The sequence below is a fragment of the Somniosus microcephalus genome, unplaced genomic scaffold (assembly GCF_052327205.1).
Source record: "Somniosus microcephalus isolate GS21.2 unplaced genomic scaffold, FLI_Smic_1.0 unresolved_chr4, whole genome shotgun sequence".
In the NCBI taxonomy this organism is placed as follows: domain Eukaryota; kingdom Metazoa; phylum Chordata; class Chondrichthyes; order Squaliformes; family Somniosidae; genus Somniosus; species Somniosus microcephalus.
This window is the reverse complement of record NW_028225182.1, coordinates 16,219,117-16,243,411: the sequence shown is the minus strand read 5'-3', so window position 1 is coordinate 16,243,411 and position 24,295 is coordinate 16,219,117. Positions and strand designations below refer to the sequence as shown.

The 24,295-nt window shown below is 41.8% G+C and overlaps 3 non-coding genes across 3 annotated transcripts; all 3 read left to right on the top strand.

Moving 5' to 3' along the window:
- The first annotated feature begins 1,016 nt into the window (after positions 1–1,016).
- Positions 1,017–1,089, top strand: trnav-aac (transfer RNA valine (anticodon AAC)). The gene has a single exon. It is a non-coding gene; the product is annotated as a tRNA-Val (tRNA).
- Positions 1,090–17,224: 16,135 nt separating this feature from the next.
- Positions 17,225–17,297, top strand: trnav-aac (transfer RNA valine (anticodon AAC)). Its single transcript has one exon. It is a non-coding gene; the product is annotated as a tRNA-Val (tRNA).
- A 1,975-nt stretch (positions 17,298–19,272) lies between these two features.
- On the top strand, positions 19,273–19,345 carry trnav-aac (transfer RNA valine (anticodon AAC)). Its single transcript has one exon. It is a non-coding gene; the product is annotated as a tRNA-Val (tRNA).
- The last annotated feature ends 4,950 nt before the right edge of the window (positions 19,346–24,295 follow it).

Here is a 24,295-nt window from a genome sequence, read left to right as displayed (position 1 = left end):
GAGCAAAATAAATGAATGAAGTTTCGACTGTCCCTCAGTAACCATATTATTATGTCTTTCATTCCGCAAAATAAATTTACCGGTTAATTAATGGTGATTAAAGCAGTTCTTATTTATTCACATTAGATGCATGTAATTAATTTAATAAAATTACATCGCATTCATGAATAAGAAACGGTGATATCAAAATTTCTTCCCTAACCGTGAATCGAACCCAGCCTACAACACTGATAGGAATAAATTATTGAATCATTTAATGGTGCCTCGAAAAATATCACACTACTAAATTAAAATCACTGCTTTAATGTGTTTCGGTGTTGAAGGGGATTGAAAAAAGCCCAGACTGCGCCCGCGGTGAGACAGAGTTCGAACTTACAAAGAAGTTGGTGCTGTGAAGTAACAGCTGGGCGAAAGCTGACACCGATTGAAGGACGAGAAACCGCTCAATATAAAGGACAAACGTTAATTTCTGTATTCTGTGTAAAAGGACTCCCAAATTCTTGAATATACTCAATGACTGAGCATCCACTGCCCTCTGAGGTTGAGAATTGCAAAGATTCACAAGCCTCTGAGTGAAGAAATGTCTCCTCATCTGAGTCTCAAATGGCCGGCCCCTTATCCTGAGACTCTGCCTCCTAGTTCGAGACTCTCCAGCCAGGGGAAACAACCTCTCCTCTTCTACCGTTTCATGCCCTCCAAGAAAATAGTACCTTTCAATGACAACACATCTCGTACTTCTGAACTCCAGAGATTATAGGCCCAATCTACTCAATCTCTCCTCATAGGACAATCTAATCATCATTGAAAACAATCAGGTTTGATTCCCAGTCAGGGATTTCAGTTCTGACAAAGACAATTGAAGTCTGTGAGAATCTTATTAATTGTATTAAAACGAACAAAAATGTGTGTTGCACACTGAAGGAAATTGTAACATGTTTGCTGGGTGACAGTCAAACTTAAATAACTTTCTTCATAGATTCATAGATTTATTGCCAAAGGCGACTATTTTGTCCGGCGTTTCCGTAGTGTAGTGGTTATCACGTTCGCCTAACACGCGAAAGGTCCCCGGTTCGAAACCGGGCGGAAACATTTTGTAAATCATGTTCATTTAAATCGTAGAAAAATGGATCAATTCGCATTTGTTATGCAATGCAACAAAGTCCTGTTACATTTGTGTTATTCTGTACAGTTCTGCACACACACAGAACACTACGGTGCCGCTCGCTCACTTCCGTTTCCGGACCTGACCGTGCAGACAGCCCCTCTCAAAGCTGCACATTCCGGCTGCTTTCAGTTGAATTGTGAAAGATTATTCAAGGATCCTGCAGCTTTACCTCGGTTCACAACAGCAGATCTAAGCCGCGTTTCTGCAAACTACAAACCATGTTTTCCAGAATTCCAAGGTGTATACGGAACTCAAACATTAAACTTCCCTTCATTAACCACAGGGGTTCAGGCAATTTTCTCTGATTATATAAAAAATTTATCAAAGTTTAACTGTCATCCGTTATACATGTTAGCAATTCCTGCAGTGTGCAACAAAATGTTGTGGGTGGATTATTGATAATAGAAACAATTATGAAGTGTCTCACGGACTTCAATGATCCCTTAATAACGTTGGTTAACTAAAATCCATCAATCGCAGATTAAAATGAGCAATTCATGATGCATCTTTGAACGAGCTATCCAATCAGTCCCACTCCGCAGGTCGTCCCCCATAGCCCTGCTGACACTCCTGCCAGTGGAAACTTTTTCCCCCATAATTTTGATCACCTCTATTAAATCTCCCCTGACCAGTGATTAATGGAGTTCAACGCGTTCAAGTGTCAGATCATCCACTTGGGGCCCAGCAAAGATCGGTCAGTGTGTGGTCTGAAAACATCATGTGAGAGAATAGGTTTTTTCTGTGAAATAGCCGGTCCCGATAAATTTTACAAATCTTGCCCCAGATCGCTGATCTCTCAAGCAATGAAGATGTTAAACTATTCTCCTAAAATGCAATGTGTAAAATGAGATATGGGTTAACGGTTCAGGAGAAGCAAAGAGCAAAATGAATGAATGAAGTTTCGACTGTCCCTCAGTAACGATATTATCATGTCTTTCATTCTGCAAAATAAAGTTACCGGTTAATTAATGGTGAGTATAGCAGTTCTTATTGATTCACATTAGATGCATGTAATTAATTTAATAAAATTACATCGCATTCATGAATAAGAAACGGTGATATAAAAATGTCTTCCCTAACCGTGAATCGAACCCAGCTCGCGATACTGATAGGAATACGTTATTGAATCATTTAATGGTGCCTCAAAAAATATCACACTGCTAAATTAAAATCACTGCTTTAATGTGTTTCGGTGTTGAAGGGGATTGACAAAAGCCCAGACTGCGCCCGCGGTGAGACAGAGTTCGAACTTACAAAGAAGTTGGTGTTGTGAAGTAACAGCTGGGCGAAAGCTGACACCGATTGAAGGACGAGAAACCGTTCAATATAAAGGACGAGCTCACAAACGTTAATTTCTGTATTCTGTGTAAAAGGACTCCCAAATTCTTGAATATACTCAATGACAGAGCATCCACTGCCCTCTGAGGTTGAGAATTTCAAAGATTCACAAGCCTCTGATTGAAGAAATGTCTCCTCATCTGAGTCTCAAATGGCCGGCCCCTTATCCTGAGACTCTGCCTCCTAGTTCGAGACTCTCCAGCCAGGGGAAACAACCTCTCATCTTCTACCGTTTCAAGCCCTCCAAGAAAATTGTTCCTTTCAATGACAACACATCTCGTACTTCTGAACTCCAGAGATTATAGGCCCAATCTACTCAATCTCTCCTCATAGGACAGTCCAATCATCATTGAAAACAATCAGGTTTGATTCCCAGTCAGGGATTTCAGTTCTGACAAAGACAATTGAAGTCTGTGAGAATCTTATTAATTGTATTAAAACGAACAAAAATGTGTGTTGCACACTGAAGGAAATTGTAACATGTTTGCTGGGTGACAGTCAAACTTAAATAACTTTCTTCATAGATTCATAGATTTATAGCCAAAGGCGACTGTTTTATCCGGCGCTTCCTTAGTGTAGTGGTTATCACGTTCGCCTAATACGCGGCAGGTCCCCGGTTCGAAACCAGGCCGCAACACTTTGTAAATCATGTTCATTTATGTCGGAGAGAAATGGATCAATTCGCATTTGTTATGCAATGTAACAAAGTCCTGTTATTCTGCACAGTTCTGCACACACACAGAACACTACGGTGTCGCTCGCTCACTTCCGTTTCCGGACCTGACCGTGCAGACAGCCCCTCTCAAAGCTGCACATTCCGGCTGCTTTCAGTTGAATTGTGAAAGATTATTCAAGGATCCTGCAGCTTTACCTCGGTTCACAACAGCAGATCTAAGCCGCGTTTCTGCAAACTGCAATCCATGTTTTCCAGAATTCCAAGGTGTAGACGGAACTCAAACATTAAACTTCCCTTCATTAACCACAGGGGTTCAGGCAATTTTCTCTGATTATATAAAACGTTATTAAAGTTTGACTGTCATCCGTTATACATGTTAGCAATTCCTGCAGTGTGCAACAAAATGTTGTGGGTGGATTATTGATAATAGAAACAATTATGAAGTGTCTCACAGACTTCAATGATCCCTTAATAACGTTGGTTAACTAAAATCCATCAATCGCAGATTAAAATGAGCAATTCATGATGCATCTTTGAACGAGCTATCCAATCAGTCCCACTCCGCAGGTCGTCCCCCATAGCCCTGCTGACACTCCTGCCAGTGGAAACTTTTTCCCCCATAATTTTGATCACCTCTATTAAATCTCCCGTGACCAGTGATTAATGGAGTTCAACGCGTTCAAGTGTCAGATCATCCACTTGGGGCCCAGCAAAGATTGGTCAGTGTGTGGTCTGAAAACATCATGTGAGAGAATAGGTTTTTTCTGTGAAATAGCCGGTCCCGATAAATTTTACAAATCTTGCCCCAGATCGCTGATCTCTCAAGCAATGAAGATGTTAAACTATTCTCCTAAAATGCAATGTGTAAAATGAGATATGGGTTAACAGTTCAGGAGATGCAAAGAGCAAAATAAATGAATGAAATTTCGACTGTCCCTCAGTAACCATATTATTACGTCTTTCATTCCGCAAAATAAAGTTACCGGTTAATTAATGGTGATTAAAGCAGTTCTTATTTATTCACATTAGATGCATGTAATTAATTTAATAAAATTACATCGCATTCATGAATAAGAAACGGTGATATCAAAATGTCTTCCCTAAGCGGGAATCGAACCCGGCCTGCAACACTGATAGGAATAAATTATTGAATTATTTAATGGTGCCTCGAAAAATATCACACTACGAAATTAAAATCACTGCTATAATGTGTTTCGGTGTTGAAGGGGATTGAAAAAAGCCCAGACTGCGCCCGCGGTGAGACAGAGTTCGAACTTACAAAGAAGTTGGTGCTGCGAAGTAACCGCCAAGCGAAAGCTGACAACGATTAAAGAAGGAGACAGCGCTCAATATAAAGGAAGAGCTCACAAACGTTAACTTTCTGTATTCTATGTAAAAGGACTCTCAAATCCTTGAATATACTCAATGACTGAGCAACCACTGCCCTCTGAGGTTGAGAATTGCAAAGATCACAAGCCTCTGAGTGAAGAAATGTCTCCTCATCTGAGTCTCAAATAGCCGGCCCCTCATCCTCACACACTGCCCCCCAGTTCTAGACTCTCCAGCCAGGGGAAACCAGCTCTCAGCTTTTATCCTTTCAAGCCCTCCAAGAAAATTATACCTTTCAATGAGAACACCTCTCGTTCTTCTGAACTCCAGAGATTATAGGCCCAATCTGCTCAATCTCTCCTCATAGGACAATCCAATCATCATTGAAAACAATCAGGTTTGATTCCCAGTCTGGGATTTCAGTTCTGACAAAGACCATTGTAGTCTGTGAGAATCTTAATAATTGTATTAAAACAAACAAAAATGTGTGTTGCACACTGAAGGAAATTGTAACATGTTTGCTGGGTGACAGTCAAACTTTAATAACTTTCGTCAGAGATTCATAGATTTATAACAAAAGGCGACTGATTTCTGCAGCGTTTACGTAGTGTAGTGGTTATCACGTACGCCTAACATGCGAAAAGTCCCCGGTTCGAAACCGGGAGGAAACATTTTGTAAATCATGTTCATTTAAATCGTAGAAAAATGGATCAATTCCCATTTCTTATGCAAAGTAACAAAGTCCTGTTACATTTGTGTTATTCTGTACAGTTATGCACACACACAGAACACTTCGGTGTCGCTCGCTCACTTCCGTTTCCAGCCCTGACCGTGCAGACAGCCCCTCTCAAAGCTACACAATCCGGCTGCTTTCAGTTGAATTGTGAAAGATTATTCAAGGATCCTGCAGCTTTACTTCGGTTCATAACAGCAGATCGAAGCCGCGTTGCTTTAATGTGTTTCGGTGTTGAAGGGGATTGAAAAAAGCCCAGACTGCGCCCGCGGTGAGACAGAGTTCGAACTTACAAAGAAGTTGGTGCTGTGAAGTAACAGCTGGGCGAAAGCTGACACCGATTGAAGGACGAGAAACCGCTCAATATAAAGGATGAGCTCACAAACGTTAATTTCTGTATTCTGTGTAAAAGGACTCCCAAATTCTTGAATATACTCAATGACTGAGCATCCACTGCCCTCTGAGGTTGAGAATTGCAAAGATTCACAAGCCTCTGAGTGAAGAAATGTCTCCTCATCTGAGTCTCAAATGGCCGGCCCCTTATCCTGAGACTCTGCCTCCTAGTTCGAGACTCTCCAGCCAGGGGAAACAACCTCTCATCTTCTACCGTTTCATGCCCTCCAAGAAAATTGTACCTTTCAACGACAACACATCTCGTACTTCTGAACTCCAGAGATTATAGGCCCAATCTACTCAATCTCTCCTCATAGGACAATCCAATCACCATTGAAAACAATCAGGTTTGATTCCCAGTCAGGGATTTCAGTTCTGACAAAGACAATTGAAGTCTGTGAGAATCTTATTAATTGTATTAAAACGAACAAAAATGTGTGTTGCACACTGAAGGAAATTTTAACATGTTTGCTGGGTGGCAGTCAAACTTAAAATCTTTCTTCATAGATTCATAGATGTATAGCAAAAGGCGACTGCTTGATACAGCGTTTTCGTAGTGTCGTGGTTATCACGTTCGCCTAACACGCGAAAAGTCTCCGGTTCGAAACCGGGTGGTAACATTTTGTAAATCATGTTCATTTAAATCGTAGAAAAAAGGATCAATTTGCATTTGTTATGCAATGTAACAAAGTCCTGTTACATTTGTGTTATTCTGTACAGTTGTGCACACACACAGAACACTACGGTTTCGCTCGCTCACTTCCGTTTCCAGCCCTGACCGTGCAGACAGCCCCTCTCAAAGTTGCACATTCCGGCTGCTTTCAGTTGAATTGTGAAAGATTATTCAAGGATCCTGCAGCTTTACCTCGGTTCACAACAGCAGATCTAAGCCCCGTTTCTGCAAACTACAAACCATGTTTTCCAGAATTCCAAGGTGTATACGGAACTCAACCATTAAAATTCCCTTCATTAACCACAGGGGTTCAGGCAATTTTCTATGATTCTATAAAAAGTTATTGAAGTTTGACTGTCATCCGGTATACATGTTAGCAATTCCTGCAGTGTGCAACAAAATGTTGTGGGTTGATTAATGATAATAGAAACAATTATGAAGTGTCTCTCATACTTCAATGATCCCTTCATACCGTTGGTTAACTAAAATCTATCAATTGCAGGTTAAAATGAGGAATTCATACTACATCTTTGAACGAGCAATCCAATCAGTCCCACTCCGCTGCTCTTCCGCCATAGCCCTGCTGACACTCCTGCCAGTGGAAACGGTTTCCCCCTTAATTTTGATCACCTCTATTAAATCTCCCCTGACCAGTGATTAATGGAGTTCAACGCGGGCAAATGTCAGATCATCCACTTGGGGCCGAGCAAAGATCAGTCAGTGTGTGGTCTGAAAACATCATGTGAGAGAATCGTTTTTTTCTGTGAAATAGCCGGTCCCGTTAAATTTTACAAATGTTGCCCCAGATCGCTGCTCTCTCAAGCAATGAACATTTTAAACCATTCTCCTGAAATGCAATGTGTAAAATGTGATATGGGTTAACAGTTCAGGAGATGCAAAGAGCAAAATAAATGAATGAAGTTTCGACTGTCCCTCAGTCACCATATTATTATGTCTTTCATTCCGCAAAATAAAGTTACCGGTTAATTAATGGTGATTAAGGCAGTTCTTACTTATTCACATTAGATGCATGTAATTAATTTAATAAAATTACATCGCATTCATGAATAAGAAACGGTGATATCAAAATTTCTTCCCTAACCGTGAATCGAACCCAGCCTGCAACACTGATAGGAATAAATTTTGAATCATTTAATGGTGCCTCGAAAAATATCACACTACTAAATTAAAATCACTGCTATAATGTGTTTCGGTGTTGAAGGGGATTGAAAAAAGCCCAGACTGCGCCCGCGGTGAGACAGAGTTCGAACTTACAAAGAAGTTGGTGCTGCGAAGTAACCGCCAAGCGAAAGCTGACACCGATTAAAGAAGGAGACACCGCTCAATATAAAGGAAGAGCTCACAAACGTTAACTTTCTGTATTCTGTGTAAAAGGACTCTCAAATCCTTGAATATACTCAATGACTGAGCATCCACTGCCCTCTGAGGTTGAGAATTGCAAAGATCACAAGCCTCTGAGTGAAGAAATGTCTCCTCATCTGAGTCTCAAATAGCTGGCCCCTAATCCTCAGACTCTGCCCCCCAGTTCTAGACTCTCCAGCCAGGGGAAACAACCTCTCAGCTTCTATCCTTTCAAGCCCTCCAAGAAAATTGTACCTTTCAATGAGAACACCTCTCGTTCTTCTGAACTCCAGAGATTATAGGCCCAATCTGCTCAATCTCTCCTCATAGGACAATCCTATCATCATTGAAAACAATCAGGTTTGATTCCCAGTCAGGGATTTCAGTTCTGACAAAGACCATTGAAGTCTGTGAGAATCTTAATAATTGTATTAAAACCAACAAAAATGTGTGTTGCACACTGAAGGAAATTGTAACATGTTTGCCGGGTGACAGTCAAACTTTAATAACTTTCGTCAGAGATTCATAGATTTATAGCCAAAGGCGACTGATTTATCCAGCCTTTCCGTAGTGTAGTGGTTATCACGTTCGCCTAATACGCGAAAAGTCACCGGTTCGAAACCGGGCGGAAACATTTTGTAAATCATGTTCATTTAAATCGTAGAAAAATGGATCAATTCCCATTTGTTATGCAAAGTAACAAAGTCCTGTTACATTTGTGTTATTCTGTACAGTTATGCACACACACAGAACACTACGGTGTCGCTCGCTCACTTCCGTTTCCAGCCCTGGCCGTGCAGACAGCCCCTCTCAAAGCTACACAATCCGGCTGCTTTCAGTTGAATTGTGAAAGATTATTCAAGGATCCTGCAGCTTTACTTCGGTTCACAACAGCAGATCGAAGCCGCGTTGCTGCAAACAACAAACCATGTTTTCCAGAATTCCAAGGTGTATACGGAACTCAACCATTAAAATTCCCTTCATTAACCACAGGGGTTCAGGTAATTTTCCATGATTCTATAACAAGTTATTAAAGTTTGACTGTCATCCGGTATACATGTTAGCAATTCCTGCAGTGTGCAACAAAATGTTGTGGGTTGATTAATGATAATAGAAACAATTATGAAGTGTCTCACAGACTTCAATGATTCCTTAATACCGTTGGTTGACTAAAAGCTATCACTCGCAGGTTAAAATGAGCAATTCATGATGCATCTTTGAAAGAGCTATCCAATCAGCCCCACTCCGCTGCTCTTCCCCCATAGCCCTGCTGACACTCCTGCCAGTGGAAACTGTTTCCCCCATAATTTTGATCACCTCTATTAAATCTCCCCTGACCAGTGATTAATGGAGTTCAACGCGGGCAAGTGTCAGATCATCAACTTGGGGCCGAGCAAAGATCGGTCAGTGTGTGGTCTGAAAACATCATGTGAGAGAATAGGTTTTTTCTGTGAAGTAGCCGGTCCTGTTAAATTTTACAAATGTTGCCCCAGATCGCTGCTCTCTCAAGCAATGAACATTTTAAACCATTCTCCTAAAATGCAATGTGTAAAATGAGATATGAGTTATCAGTTCAGGAGATGCAAAGAGCAAAATAAATGAATGAAGTTTCGACTGTCCCTCAGTAACCATATTATCATGTCTTTCATTCTGCAAAATAAAGTTACCGGTTAATTAATGGTGATTAAAGCAGTTCTTATTTATTCACATTAGATGCATATAATTAATTTAATAAAATTACATCGCATTCATGAATAAGAAACGGTGATATCAAAATTTCTTCCCTAACCGGGAGTCGAACCCAGCTCGCGATACTGATAGGAATACGTTATTGAATCATTTAATGGTGCCTCAAAAAATATCACACTGCTAAATTAAAATCACTGCTTTAATGTGTTTCGGTGTTGAAAGGGATTGAAAAAAGCCCAGACTGCGCCCGCGGTGAGACAGAGTTCGAACTTACAAAGAAGTTGGTGCTGTGAAGTAACAGCTGGGCGAAAGCTGACACCGATTGAAGGACGAGAAACCGCTCAATATAAAGGATGAGCTCACAAACGTTAATTTCTGTATTCTGTGTAAAAGGACTCCCAAATTCTTGAATATACTCAATGACTGAGCATCCACTGCCCTCTGAGGTTGAGAATTGCAAAGATTCACAAGCCTCTGAGTGAAGAAATGTCTCCTCATCTGAGTCTCAAATGGCCGGCCCCTTATCCTGAGACACTGCCTCCTAGTTCGAGACTCTCCAGCCAGGGGAAACAACCTCTCATCTTCTACCGTTTCATGCCCTCCAAGAAAATTGTACCTTTCAATGACAACACATCTCGTACTTCTGAACTCCAGAGATTATAGGCCCAATCTACTCAATCTCTCCTCATAGGACAATCCAATCATCATTGAAAACAATCAGGTTTGATTCCCAGTCAGGGATTTCAGTTCTGACAAAGACAATTGAAGTCTGTGAGAATCTTATTAATTGTATTAAAACGAACAAAAATGTGTGTTGCACACTGAAGGAAATTGTAACATGTTTGCTGGGTGACAGTCAAACTTAAATAACTTTCTTCATAGATTCATAGATTTATTGCCAAAGGCGACTGTTTTATCCGGCGTTTCTGTAGTGTAGTGGTTATCACGTTCGCCTAACACGCTGAAAGGTCCTCGGTTCGAAAACGGGCGGAAACATTTTGTAAATCATGTTCATTTAAATCGTAGAAAAATGGATCAATTCGCATTTGTTATGCAATGTAACAAAGTCCTGTTAGATTTGTGTTATTCTGTACAGTTGTACACACACACAGAACACTACGGTTTCGCTCGCTCACTTCCGTTTCCAGCCCTGACCGTGCAGACAGCCCCTCTCAAAGTTGCACATTCCGGCTGCTTTCAGTTGAATTGTGAAAGATTATTCAAGGATCCTGCAGCTTTACCTCGGTTCACAACAGCAGATCTAAGCCCCGTTTCTGCAAACTACAAACCATGTTTTCCAGAATTCCAAGGTGTATACGGAACTCAACCATTAAAATTCCCTTCATTAACCACAGGGGTTCAGGCAATTTTCTATGATTCTATAAAAAGTTATTGAAGTTTGACTGTCATCCGGTATACATGTTAGCAATTCCTGCAGTGTGCAACAAAATGTTGTGGGTTGATTAATGATAATAGAAACAATTATGAAGTGTCTCACAGACTTCAATGATTCCTTAATACCGTTGGTTGACTAAAAGCTATCAATCGCTGGTTAAAATGAGGAATTCATATTGCATCTTTGAAAGAGCTATCCAATCAGTCCCACTCCGCTGCTCTTCCCCCATAGCCCTGCTGACACTCCTGCCAGTGGAAACGGTTTCCCCCTTAATTTTGATCACCTCTATTAAATCTCCCCTGACCAGTGAATAATGGAGTTCAACGCGGGCAAGTATCAGATCATCCACTTGGGGCCGAGCAAAGATCAGTCAGTGTGTGGTCTGAAAACATCATGTGAGAGAATCGGTTTGTTCTGTGAAATAGCCGGTCCCGTTAAATTTTACAAATGTTGCCCCAGATCGCTGCTCTCTCAAGCAATGAACATTTTAAACCATTCTCCTGAAATGCAATGTGTAAAATGAGATATGGGTTAACAGTTCAGGAGATGCAAAGAGCAAAATAAATGAATGAAGTTTCGACTGTCCCTCAGTAACCATATTATTACGTCTTTCATTCCGCAAAATAAAGTTACCGGTTAATTAATGGTGATTAAAGCAGTTCTTATTTATTCACATTAGATGCATGTCATTAATTTAATAAAATTACATCGCATTCATGAATAAGAAGATGAACTGAAGGTGTTGATAAACACATGGGAGTATGATATTGTTGCTATCACGGAGACATGGTTGAGGGAAGGGCAAGACTGGCAGCTCAATATTCCGGGGTACAGAATCTTCAGGCGAGACAGAGGATGAGGTATAAGAGGAGGGGGTGTCGCAATATTAATTAAGGAGTCAATTACTGCAGTAAGGAGGGATGATATATTAGCAGGGTCCTCCAATGAGGCCATATGGGTGGAGCTTAAAAACAAAAAGGGGGCAAGCACTTTGCTGGGAGTGTACTATAGGCCTCCAAACAGTCAGGGGGAGATAGAGGAACAGATATGTAGGCAAATCTCAGAGAAATGTGCAAATAATAGCGTAATAATAATGGGGGATTTCAACTTCCCCAATATTAACTGGGATAGTCAGAGTGTGAAAGGCTCAGAGGGTGTAGAATTCTTAAAGTGCATCCAGGAGAGCTTTTTGAGCCAGCATGTAGAAAGTCCTACAAGAGAGGGGGCGGTACTGGACCTAATTCTAGGGAATGTGGCCGGCCAAGTGGAAAAAGTGCTAGTAGGTGAGCACTTTGGTGATAGTGACCATAATATGGTAAGATTTAAGGTGGCCATGGAAAAGGACAGGGATGGGCCGGAAATAAAGGTTCTAAATTGGGGGAAGGCCGATTTTAATAGGATAAGGCAGGATCTGGCCAAAATGGACTGGGATCAGCTACTTGTAGGAAAATCCGCATCGGAGCAATGGGAGGCTTTCAGAAGGGAGATTGAGATCATACAATGGCAACATGTTCCCGTAAAGGTCAAGGGTGGTTCCAAAAACCACAGGGAACCTTGGATGTCAGGGGATATACGGGAATGGATTAGGAAAAAAAGGAGGGCTTTTGGTAGATACAAAAGGCTAAAGACGGAGGAAGCCCTAGAGGAGTACAAAAAGTGCAGGGGGATACTTAAAAAAGAAATTAGGAGATCAAGGAGGGGCCATGAAATAACACTGGCAAGCAAAATAAAGGAAAATCCGAAGATGTTTTATAAGTATATTAAGGGTAAGAGGATAACTAGGGAAAAAATAGGGCCCATTAGGGACAAAAGTGGCAATCTGTGTGTGGAGCCGGAAGATGTAGGAGGGGTTCTGAATGAATTTTTTGCGTCTGTTTTCACTATGGAGAAGGACGATGTAGACATAGAAATAGGGCGGGGGGACTGTGATATGCTCGAACATATTAACATCGAGCGGGGGGAGGTATTGGCGGTTTTAGCTGGCCTAAAAATGGATAAATCCCCAGGCCCGGATGAAATGTATCCCAGGCTGCTGTGTGAGGCAAAGGAGGAGATTGCGGGGGCTCTAACACATATATTCAGGACCTCTCTGGCCACAGGGGATGTGCCAGAGGACTGGAGAACCGCTAATGTAGTACCATTATTCAAGAAGGGTAGTAGGGAGAAACCGGGGAACTACAGGCCAGTGAGCCTAACATCAGTGGTAGGAAAATTATTGGAAAAAATCCTGAGGGACAAAATTTGTCTCCACTTGGAGAGGCAAGGATTAATCAGGGATAGTCAACATGGCTTTGTCAAGGGAAGATCATGTCTGACTAATTTGATTGAATTTTTTGAGGGGGTGACTAGGTGTGTGGATGAGGGTAACGCAGTGGATGTGGTATACATGGATTTCAGTAAGGCCTTCAATAAAGTCCCGCACAGGAGACTGGTCAAGAAGGTAAGAGCCCATGGAATCCAGGGTGCCTTGGCACATTGGATACAAAACTGGCTTAGTGGCAGAAGGCAGAGGGTGATGGTCGAAGGTTGTTTTTGTGACTGGAAGCCTGTGGCCAGTGGGGTACCACAGGGATCGGTGCTGGGTCCCTTGCTGTTTGTGGTCTACATTAATGACTTGGATATGAATGTAAAGGGTATGATCAGTAAGTTCGCGGATGATACAAAAATTGGTAGGGTGGTAAATAGCGAGGAGGGTAGCCTCAGTCTGCAGGACGATATAGATGGGTTGGTCAGATGGGCGGAACAGTGGCAAATGGAATTTAACCCGGAAAAGTGCGAGGTGATGCACTTTGGGGGGACTAACAAGGCAAAGGAATACACAATGAATGGAAAGACCCTAGGCAAGACGGAGGGTCAGAGGGATCTGGGTGTGCAAGTACACAGATCCCTGAAGGCGGCGGAACAGGTGGATAAGGTGGTAAAAAAGGCATATGGGATACTTGCCTTCATTAGCCGAGGCATTGAATATAAGAGCAAGGAGGTTATGATGGAGCTGTATAAAACACTGGTTAGGCCACAGCTGGAATATTGTGTGCAGTTCTGGTCGCCACACTACAGGAAGGATGTGATCGCATTAGAGAGGGTGCAGAGGAGGTTCACCAGGATGTTACCAGGGCTGGAGCGCTTCAGCTATGAAGAGAGACTGGGCAGGTAGGGTTTGTTTTCCTTGGAGCTGAGGAGGCTGAGGGGGGACATGATTGAGGTGTACAAAATTATGAGGGGCATAGATAGGATGGATGCTGAGGAGCTTTTTCCCTTAGTAGAGGGGTCGATAACTAGGGGGCATAGATTCAAGGTAAAGGGCGGGAGGTTTAGAGGGGATTTGAGAAAGAACTTTTTCACCCAGAGGGTGGTTGGAGTCTGGAACTCACTGCCTGAAAGGGTTGTGGAGGCAGAAACCCTCACAACATTTAAGAAGCATTTGGATGTGCACTTGAAATGCCATAGCATACAAGGCTACGGGCCAAATGCTGGAATATGGGATTAGATTAGACAGGGCTTGATGGCCGGCGCGGACACGATGGGCCGAAGGGCCTCTATCCGTGCTGTATTACTCGATGACTCTAAGAAACGGTGATATCAAAATTTCTTCCCTAACCGGGAATCGAACACAGCTCGCGATACTGATAGGAATACGTTATTGAATCATTTAATGGTGCCTCAAAAAATATCACACTGCTAAATTAAAATCACTGCTTTAATGTGTTTCGGTGTTGAAGGGGATTGAAAAAAGCCCAGACTGCGCCCGCGGTGAGACAGAGTTCGAACTTACAAAGAAGTTGGTGCTGTGAAGTAACAGCTGGGCGAAAGCTGACACCGATTGAAGGACGAGAAACCGCTCAATATAAAGGATGAGCTCACAAACGTTAATTTCTGTATTCTGTGTAAAAGGACTCCCAAATTCTTGAATATACTCAATGACAGAGCATCCACTGCCCTCTGAGGTTGAGAATTGCAAAGATTCACAAGCCTCTGATTGAAGAAATGTCTCCGCATCTGAGTCTCAAATGGCCGGCCCCTTATCCTGAGACTCTGCCTCCTAGTTCGAGACTCTCCAGCCAGGGGAAACAACCTCTCATCTTCTACCGTTTCAAGCCCTCCAAGAAAATTGTTCCTTTCAATGACAACACATCTCGTACTTCTGAACTCCAGAGATTATAGGCCCAATCTACTCAATTTCTCCTCATAGGACAGTCCAATCATCATTGAAAACAATCAGGTTTGATTCCCAGTCAGGGATTTCAGTTCTGACAAAGACAATTGAAGTCTGTGAGAATCTTATTAATTGTATTAAAACGAACAAAAATGTGTGTTGCACACTGAAGGAAATTGTAACATGTTTGCTGGGTGACAGTCAAACTTAAATAACTTTCTTCATAGATTCATAGATTTATAGCCAAAGGCGACTGTTTTATCCGGCGCTTCCGTAGTGTAGTGGTTATCACGTTCGCCTAACACGCGGCAGGTCCCCGGTTCGAAACCGAGCCGCAACATTTTGTAAATCATGTTCATTTATGTCGGAGAGAAATGGATCAATTCCCATTTGTTATGCAAAGTAACAAAGTCCTGTTACATTTGTGTTATTCTGTACAGTTATGCACACACACAGAACACTACGGTGTCGCTCGCTCACTTCCGTTTCCAGCCCTGACCGTGCAGACAGCCCCTCTCAAAGCTGCACATTCCGGCTGCTTTCAGTTGAATTGTGAAAGATTATTCAAGGATCCTGCAGCTTTACCTCGGTTCACAACAGCAGATCTAAGCCGCGTTTCTGCAAACTACAAACCATGTTTTCCAGAATTCCAAGGTGTATACGGAACTCAAACATTAAACTTCCCTTCATTAACCACAGGGGTTCAGGCAATTTTCTCTGATTATATAAAACGTTATTAAAGTTTGACTGTCATCCGTTATACATGTTAGCAATTCCTGCAGTGTGCAACAAAATGTTGTGGGTGGATTATTGATAATAGAAACAATTATGAAGTGTCTCACAGACTTCAATGATCCCTTAATAACGTTGGTTAACTAAAATCCATCAATCGCAGATTAAAATGAGCAATTCATGATGCATCTTTGAACGAGCTATCCAATCAGTCCCACTCCGCAGGTCGTCCCCCATAGCCCTGCTGACACTCCTGCCAGTGGAAACTTTTTCCCCCATAATTTTGATCACCTCTATTAAATCTCCCCTGACCAGTGATTAATGGAGTTCAACGCGTTCAAGTGTCAGATCATCCACTTGGGGCCCAGCAAAGATTGGTCAGTGTGTGGTCTGAAAACATCATGTGAGAGAATAGGTTTTTTCTGTGAAATAGCCGGTCCCGATAAATTTTACAAATCTTGCCCCAGATCGCTGATCTCTCAAGCAATGAAGATGTTAAACTATTCTCCTAAAATGCAATGTGTAAAATGAGATATGGGTTAACGGTTCAGGAGAAGCAAAGAGCAAAATGAATGAATGAAGTTTCGACTGTCCCTCAGTAACGATATTATCATGTCTTTCATTCTGCAAAATAAAGTTACCGGTTAATTAATGGTGATTATAGCAGTTCTTATTGATTCACATTAGATGTATGTAATTAATTTAATAAAATTACATTGCATTCATGAATAAGAAACGGTGATATCAAAATTTCTTCTCTAACCGGGAATCGAACCCAGCTCGCAACACTGATAGGAATACGTTATTGAATCATTTAATGGTGCCTCGAAAAATGTCACGCCGCTAAATTAAAATCACTGCTTTAATGTGTTTCGGTGTTGAAGGGGATTGAAAAAAGCCCAGACTGCGCTTGCGGTGAGACAGAGTTCGAACTTACAAAGAAGTTAGTGCTGCGAAGTAACCGCTGAGCGAAAGCTGACACCGATTAAAGGACGAGAAACCGCTCAATATAAAGGATGAGCTCACAAACGTTAATTTCTGTATTCTGTGGAAAAGGACTCCCAAATCCTTGAATATACTCAATGACTGAGCATCCACTGCCCTCTGAGGTTGAGAATTGCAAAGATTCACAAGCCTCTGAGTGAAGAAATGTCTCCTCATCTGACTCTCAAATGGCCGGCCCCTTATCCTGAGACTCTGCCCCCTAGTTCTAGACTCTCCAGCCAGGGGAAACAACCTCTCATCTTCTACCGTTTCATGCCCTCCAAGAAAATTGTACCTTTCAATGACAACACATCTCGTACTTCTGAACTCCAGAGATTATAGGCCCAATCTACTCAATCTCTCCTCATAGGACAATCCAATCATCATTGAAAACAATCAGGTTTGATTCCCAGTCAGGGATTTCAGTTCTGACAAAGACAATTGAAGTCTGTGATAATCTTATTAATTGTATTAAAACGAACAAAAATGTGTGTTGCACACTGAAGGAAATTGTAACATGTTTGCTGGGTGACAGTCAAACTTAAATAACTTTCTTCATAGATTCATAGATTTATTGCCAAAGGCGACTGTTTTATCCGGCGTTTCCGTAGTGTAGTGGTTATCACGTTCGCCAAACACGCGAAAGGTCCCCGGTTCGAAACCGGGCGGAAACATTTTGTAAATCATGTTCATTTAAATCGTAGAAAAATGGATCAATTCGCATTTGTTATGCAATGTAACAAAGTCCTGTTACATTTGTGTTATTCTGTACAGTTGTACACACACACAGAACACTACGGTTTCGCTCGCTCACTTCCGTTTCCAGCCCTGACCGTGCAGACAGCCCCTCTCAAAGTTCCACATTCCGGCTGCTTTCAGTTGAATTGTGAAAGATTATTCAAGGATCCTGCAGCTTTACCTCGGTTCACAACAGCAGATCTAAGCCCCGTTTCTGCAAACTACAAACCATGTTTTCCAGAATTCCAAGGTGTATACGGAACTCAACCATTAAAATTCCCTTCATTAACCACAGGGGTTCAGGCAATTTTCTATGATTCTATAAAAAGTTATTGAAGTTTGACTGTCATCCGGTATACATGTTAGCAATTCCTGCAGTGTGCAACAAAATGTTGTGGGTTGATTAATGATAATAGAAACAGTTATGAAGTGTCTCACAGACTTCAATGATCCCTTAATACCGTTGGTTAACTAAAATCTATCAATTGCAGGTTAAAATGAGGAATTCATATTGCATCTTTGAAAGAGCTATCCAATCAGTCCCACTCCGCTGCTCTTCCCCCATAGCCCTGCTGACACTCCTGCCAGTGGAAACGGTTCCCCCTTAATTTTGATCACCTCTATTAAATCTCCCCTGACCAGTGAATAATGGAGCTCAACGCGGGCAAGTGTCAGATCATCCACTTGGGGCCGAGCAAAGATCAGTCAGTGTGTGGTCTGAAAACATCATGTGAGAGAATCGGTTTGTTCTGTGAAATAGCCGGTCCCGTTAAATTTTACAAATGTTGCCCCAGATCGCTGCTCTCTCAAGCAATGAACATTTTAAACCATTCTCCTGAAATGCAATGTGTAAAATGAGATATGGGTTAACAGTTCAGGAGACGCAAAGAGCAAAATAAATGAATGAAGTTTCGACTGTCCCTCAGTAACCATATTATTACGTCTTTCATTCCGCAAAATAAAGTTACCGGTTAATTAATGGTGATTAAAGCAGTTCTTATTTATTCACATTAGATGCATGTAATTAATTTAATAAAATTACATCGCATTCATGAATAAGAAACGGTGATATCAAAATGTCTTCCCTAACCGTGAATCGAACCCAGCCTGCAACACTGATAGGAATAAATTATTGAATCATTTAATGGTGCCTCGAAAAATATCACACTACTAAATTAAAATCACTGCTATAATGTGTTTCGGTGTTGAAGGGGATTGAAAAAAGCCCAGACTGCGCCCGCGGTGAGACAGAGTTCGAACTTACAAAGAAGTTGGTGCTGCGAAGTAACCGCCAAGCGAAAGCTGACAACGATTAAAGAAGGAGACAGCGCTCAATATAAAGGAAGAGCTCACAAACGTTAACTTTCTGTATTCTATGTAAAAGGACTCTCAAATCCTTGAATATACTCAATGACTGAGCATCCACTGCCCTCTGAGGTTGAGAATTGCAAAGATCACAAGCCTCTGATTGAAGAAATGTCTCCTCATCTGAGTCTCAAATAGCCGGCCCCTAATCCTCAGACTCTGCCCCCCAGTTCTAGACTCTCCAGCCAGGGGAAACAACCTCTCAGCTTCTATCCTTTCTAGCCCTCCAAGAAAATTATACCTTTCAATGAGAACACCTCTCGTTCTTCTGAACTCCAAAGATTATAGGCCCAATCTGCTCAATCTCTCCTCATAGGACAATCCTATCATCATTGAAAACAATCAGGTTGATTCCCAGTCAGGGATTTCAGTTCTGACAAAGACCATTGAAGTCTGTGAGAATCTTAATAATTGTATTAAAACCAACAAAAATGTGTGTTGCACACTGAAGGAAATTGTAACATGTTTGCCGGGTGACAGTCAAACTTTAATAACTTTCGTCAGAGATTCATAGATTTATAACAAAAGGCGACTGATTTCTCTAGCGTTTCCGTAGTGTAGTGGTTATCACGTTCGCCTAACACGCGAAAAGTCACCGGTTCGAAACCGGGCGGAAACATTTTGTAAATCATGTTCATTTAAATCGTAGAAAAATGGATCAATTCCCATTTGTTATGCAAAGTAACAAAGTCCTGTTACAGTTGTGTTATTCTGTACAGTTGTGCACACACACAGAACACTACGGTGTCGCTCGCTCACTTCCGTTTCCAGCCCTGACCGTGCAGACAGCCCCTCTCAAAGTTGCACATTCCGGCTGCTTTCAGTTGAATTGTGAAAGATTATTCAAGGATCCTGCAGCTTTACTTCGGTTCACAACAGCAGATCGAAGCCGCGTTGCTGCAAACAACAAACCATGTTTTCCAGAATTCCAAGGTGTATATGGAACTCAACCATTAAAATTCCCTTCATTAACCACAGGGGTTCAGGTAATTTTCTATGATTCTATAACAAGTTATTAAAGTTTGACTGTCATCCGGTATACATGTTAGCAATTCCTGCAGTGTGCAACAAAATGTTGTGGGTTGATTAATGATAATAGAAACAATTATGAAGTGTCTCACAGACTTCAATGATTCCTTAATACCGTTGGTTGACTAAAAGCTATCAATCGCAGGTTAAAATGAGCAATTCATGATGCATCTTTGAAAGAGCTATCCAATCAGTCCCACTCCGCTGCTCTTCCCCCATAGTCCTGCTGACACTCCTGCCAGTGGAAACTGTTTCCCCCATAATTTTGATCACCTCTATTAAATCTCCCCTGACCAGTGATTAATGGAGTTCAACGCGGGCAACTATCAGATCATCCACTTGGGGCCGAGCAAAGTTCGGTCAGTGTGTGGTCTGAAAACATCACTTGAGAGAATAGTTTTTTTCTGTGAAGTAGCCGGTCCCGTTAAATTTTACAAATGTTGCCCCAGATCGCTGCTCTCTCAAGCAATGAAGATTTTAAACTATTCTCCTAAAATGCAATGTGTAAAATGAGATATGGGTTATCAGTTCAGGAGATGCAAAGAGCAAAATAAATGAATGAAGTTTCGACTGTCCCTCAGTAACCATATTATCATGTATTTCATTCTGCAAAATAAAGTTACCGGATAATTAATGGTGATTAAAGCAGTTCTTATTTATTCACATTAGATGCATGTAATTAATTTAATAAAATTACATCGCATTCATGAATAAGAAACGGTGATACCAAATTTCCTCCCTAACCGGGAATCGAACCCAGCTCGCGATACTGATAGGAATACGTTATTGAATCATTTAATGGTGCCTCAAAAAATATCACACTGCTAAATTAAAATCACTGCTTTAATGTGTTTCGGTGTTGAAGGGGATTGAAAAAAGCCCAGACTGCGCCCGCGGTGAGACAGAGTTCGAACTTACAAAGAAGTTGGTGCTGTGAAGGAACAGCTGGGCGAAAGCTGACACCGATTCAAGGGCGAGAAACCACTCAATATAAAGGATGAGCTCAAAAACGTTAACTTTCTGTATTCTGTGTAAATGGACTCTCAAATCCTTGAATATACTCAATGACTGAGCATCCACTGCCCTGTGAGGTTGAGAATTGCAAAGATTCACAAGCCTCTGAGTGAAGAAATGTCTCCTCATCGGACTCTCAAATGGCCGGCCCCTTATCCTGAGACTCTGCCCCTTGTACCTTTCAATGAGAACTCCTCTCGTTCTTCTGAACTCCAGAGATTATAGGCCCAATCTACTCAATCTCTCCTCATAGGCCAATCCTATCATCATTGAAAACAAACAGGTTTGATTCCCAGTCAGGGATTTGAGTTCTGACAAAGACAATTGAAGTCTATGAGAATCTTAATAAATGTATTAAAACCAACAAAATGTGTGTTGCACACTGAAGGAAATTGTAACATGTTTGCTGGTTGACAGTAAAACTTTAATAACTTTCTTCATAGATTGATAGATTTATAGCAAAAGGCGATTGTTTTTTCCAGTGTTTCCGTAGTGTAGTGGTTATCACGTTCGCCTAACTCGCGAAAAGTCCCCGGGTCGAAACCAAGCAGAAACATTTTGTAAATCATGTTCATTTAAATCGTAGAAAAATGGATCAATTCGCAATCTCTTTGTCTCTGCCTCTCTCTTTGTCCCTATCTCTCTCCTTGTCTCTGCCTCTCTCTTTGTCCCTGTCACTCTCTTTGTCTCCGCCTCCCTCTTTGTCCCTGTCTCTCTCTCTGTCTGTCTGTCTCTTTCTCACTCTGTTCACAGTTAGCTTCTAGTTCTGATCAAACACTGCAAGTTTTAGTTCCACGTTAGCATAGTGGTGAGTATCCCCGCCTGTCACGCGGTGAGACCGGGATTCAATTTCCCGACGGCAGGTTTTTTTTTAACAACCCCAATTTTTTAATTTCTTCCCAGTTCCTTGAAATGCTCCTTGGAAAAGTTGAACTGAAAATGTTCAAGTGAAATAATTTTAAAAGATTTACCGACATAAGAAGAACTGTACAAAATTTCCTGCACCTGTTCCTCGTTGGAATCGTGCCCTCCTTCTGTTTCCCTCTCACTGTTGTGTGGGGCAGAGAGGAGTCATAACGGCACAGAATGAGACCATTGAATGCTTCATTAAATTCATTTATTTTGAACATGTGACCATTTATTCTTACTTCCGTGGTGTGAAATGTTATTTATTTCGAGATTTCTATTATGCTTATGGGATTCAGCACATAAAGCATCATAGGAATCCCCTGCGTGATTGGTTGGCCTGGCCAACGGATGCTGCCGAACCATGAGCGCCAATGGTATCCATGGGCCTTTATGCTTGCGTACGCCAGCAGGCCCAAGACCGCAAGAGTGCGAAGCTCCGGAGACACCAGTTAATTGGGATTTGTTTCTCGGTTCGGAGGCGTAAGCCGGCGCCAAACCTCCGATCGCAATCTCAAGGCCCATCGTATTTTAGGAGGCTGGTTTAAAATGTTTATTACTTACGACATCAGGAATCTGGGGCAAATTTTGTTCAATATAACCGGGCCGGTTATTGCGCAGAATGAAAATGTTCCACTCGAACATATCCACCCGGGCTCGATTTGGGAACTGTACATGTAGGAGGCGAACATGATCGTCGCTGCACTACGGAAACCGGAGCGTTAGTGTCCACGGAAAAGCGAATCAGCAGCGAGCATAAAATCTGATGGTGATCATTTTCAGATTCAATGCAGTCAGCCATTAAATAAAGTGAATAATTTTACAGTGAAAAGATTTGGAAGTATTACTCGCATCTGTGCCTTTAGTTAAAGTTTGTGGCGTCTGACTCCCGCTCATGTCTCTGAATAAGAAAGGAGAGGCTTGACATTGACCAGACTGCACTGCGCCTGGTGTTTGTGAACTCATCCTTTATATTGAACGGTTTCTCATTCATTGACCGGCGTCAGCATCAGCTCAGCGATTACTTCGCAGCACCAACTTAATTGTAAGCTCCAACCTCTCTCACCGCGGGCGTTGCATAGTGATTTTATCGTCATTTTCAATCCCCTTCTTCTGCACCGAAACAAATTGTAGCCGTGATTTTAAAACAATGCTGCGTGATTCATAGCGATCACCTTTAAATGATTCAGAAAACCAGTCCTTTCACCTCCGTAACACGGGATCGATTCCTGGTAAGAAAAGTTACTTTTATAACACAGTTTTAAAATCAAAATCTGATGAAATTGACTACATTCAGCTGATGGGAAAATTTAGAATTGTTTTAATTACCATTAATTAACCGATAACTTTCTTTTGCAGAATGAATGAATTAATAGCTTTGCACCATTTAAAAAATATTCTGTTTGTCTATTCTCCCTACCACAGTGAATAACCTCACATTTCCCTACATTATACTCCGTCTGCCGCCTTATTGCTTATCACTTAATCTGTCTATATCCCATTGTAGGCTCTTTGTGTCCTCACAGCTTACTTTCCCACCTAGCTTTGTATCATCAGAAAACTTGGATACATTACACTCTGTCCCTTCATCGAAGTCAGTAATATAGACTGTAAATAGCTGAAGCATGCGCACTTGATCCTTGCGGCACCCGACTAGTTACAGCCTGCCAATCTGAAAATGACCCGTTTATCCCTAATCTCTGTTTTCTGTCGGTTAACCAATCCTCTATTCTTGCTAATACATTACCTCCAGTCCCATGAGCCCTTATCTTGTGTAACAACCTGTTACGTGGTGCCTTATCGAATGCCTTTTGGAAATCCAAATATGCTGCCTCCACTGGTTCCCCTTATAGTTCCAATTAATGCCTGAAGCAGAACATCCCGTTGTGCCAATGGAGCCTGTTTGTCGGACAATGCTACATGTAAGGAAGGAGTGTGGTAAGGAGAGAAGTGAAGTGATACTTTGGTAACAAGGTCGGGTAATAAAAATAAAAGTGCTGGAAACACTCAGCAGGTCAGACAGCATCTGTGGAGAGAGAAGCAGAGTTAACGTTTCAGGTCGAAAACCTTCCATCAGAAGGTGGCCAGTTGTGTTAGGTTACACTATTAAACGTGCAAATTGTCACGTAGTAGAGGTAAGGAAAAGATATCAAATGTTTGGAACAGATACTTTAGAATTCGATAAAGGTTTGATTAACTTGTATATCGAACTCGGAACTATAAAGTGTTGGAGTTCCTCGGCTAAAATTCGCAAAGATTTGTTTAAAAGCTGTTGTTAATTATACTTCTAACTGTTGCAAGATTAATAAATCTGACATTTATTGTTGCGAACACTTTTCCTGCTCTGCGCGTTTCCCAGCTGTGCTCGGAGCGCCGTCCCCTTCAGTCCATCGCTCACAGGGTCTGTTCCATTCAGCGTTTCTATTCTCTGGACCTTGGTGAAATTTCATAGATTGAAAGGGACGCGTCTCAACCCCGAGCTCGTCACCGACTCGCTCACCGGTGCACAGCGACCACACTCTGCTCCCGTGAGATGGAGGCCCAGGAGCTGTTTCAAGCTCGAGTGCAGTTTCAAGCAGAACTCATTCAAAGAAAGTCCAAGTCATTGAGGCGCCTGATT